Raw genomic sequence first — 2206 nt, forward strand, 5'->3', positions numbered from 1 at the left:
AAGCTCGAGTGATCCGTTGAGCTATTTTGTGTAAACATGGGCCCTTCAAATGTGGACGCACCATCTCATAAGGCGCCCTTCCATAGCGGACTCTCTATGCAGATGTTTCAGCACTAGTTACCCTAGAGCCTCTGGGAGCAGTGTCATCCTGTGGAGTTGACTCTCCAAGTGGCGCTGGGGTCACCCTCCGTCAATCCCCATTCACGAGCTCTCTCTTCTGCTCGGTGTATTCAGGGGCATATTGTGTTAGGTCCACAAGTGGGATGAGTGCACCCTGGAGAGCAGAGTGAGCAGCTGCTTTTGCCACCCAGTCAGCTGCTCTGTTGCCCTGTGCCCCGTGAGACCCGCCCGTCTGGCAGCCAGGACAGTGCATCGCGTCAGCGCTGATGGTGATGCTACTGCCACATTTCCAGCGGATGCTTAACATCTTTGTTACTGGCAGTAAGGAGTTCAAGCTGCAGAATTTTATTAAAATTCTTCGGTTTGGGAAGCCCCTGCTGCAGCTCTACCAATAAACATTTTTTAGAGTTCCAACATATCCATGTCTCCTTCATTGGGGTCCCATTGGGACCATTGGGGTAGCCACGTCTGGTTCTGGGGACTCTATATCTTGTTGGTAGAGGTGATCAGCCTCCTCCCTGGCTTTCTTAAAAACCATCCTTTGCTCAGATGGGCCAAACACTACACAACATACACTTCAGCGACATCTTTAAAGATAGAGCACCCAATGCCACAGTAGTGGAGGCAAAGATAAATAGATGGGACTACATCAAGTTAAAGAGCTTCTGTACAGCAAAAGAGACATTACAAAAAACAGACAGCCCACTAATTGGGCCACTAATTAGCCCACTAATTTTCTCACACAAAAGTAATGATAAAGGACTGATCACAAAAATATTCGGAGAACTGATGAAGCTCAACAAAAATAAACTACCCCATCAAAAAATGGGCAGAAGAGCTAAAAAGACACTTCTCTAAAGAGGTAATGCAGATGGCCAACAAGCATAGGAAAAAATGTCCAATATCACTTGTAATAAGGGAGATGTAAATTATAACACAATGAGATACCACCTCACCCCAGTGAGAATGGCACATCTTCAAACAGGTAGCAACAACAAATGTTGGTGAGGATGTGGAGAAAAGGGAACTCTCCTGCACTGCTGGTGGGAATGCAAACTAGTACAACCACTGTGGAAAGCTGTTCGGAGGTTCCTCAAACTGCTAAACATGGAGCTTCCCTATGACCCAGCAATCCCACTCCTAGGTATCTACCCCAAAGACTCAAAAACACTGATTCAAAAAGATAGCTGTACCCCCATGTTTATTGCTGCTTTATTTACAATTGGAAAAACATGGAAGCAGCCCAAATGCCCAAAAGTAGATGACTAGATTAAAAAGATGTGGTACTTATATACAATGGAACCAAAATCTTTTGCAGCAACTTGGATGGAGCTGGAGAAGATCATGCTTAGTGAGGTAAGTCAGAAGGAAAAAGAAAAGTACCAGATGGTTTCACTCATCGCAGGACTATAATGAACCAGGTGAAAAAATCATAAGGATAATGAACAGCCATATACCAGAGACATTTTGTGGGGTGGAGTGGGGGATGGGATCAAACAGGATTATGGTGATGGCACATGGGTGACTTGGTGATGGGAAACCCACGGGGATGACAGTTGAGGTGAAGAAAAATGTACAAAATGATGTAAAAATAAACTATTATAAAACAAAAATATATCCTTTGCTCATCCGAGGTCAATAACGTTTGCAACATTGACTGGATATCTGCCCCATTAGGACGGTGAGAGAAAGATAGAGACAAGCAAGTTCATTATCCTCTTAGGGTCCTGCTTATAAGAAGGAACAGAGCCCCTCCAATTTAAGAGGGCTGCTGAAAGGATTGTGTGATCACAGTACCCAGCAGGCGGTCCTTATGCATTTAAACCACCCACTGCCATCAAGGCGATTGTTTCCAAAAAGGATGCCCCATCTAGTATGGGAAGGAGTGACACAAGCTATGCGACGGGGCTATCGTCTGACAGATTCCGGGTAGCTCGGGAAAAGCTCTGAAAGATCAGACTTTCCATGCTAACTTGTGTTATGACCTCTCTTTTTTTGTATAATCGTAATATCAAAATATTCTGAGCAACTTTCGGCCTACAATTGGATTGCCTCAGCTGCATAAGGCCTGCCTGCCCTGACAAGC

Source organism: Condylura cristata, unplaced genomic scaffold (assembly GCF_000260355.1).
Source record: "Condylura cristata isolate star-nosed mole 26May11 unplaced genomic scaffold, ConCri1.0 scaffold00025, whole genome shotgun sequence".
NCBI lineage: Eukaryota > Metazoa > Chordata > Mammalia > Eulipotyphla > Talpidae > Condylura > Condylura cristata.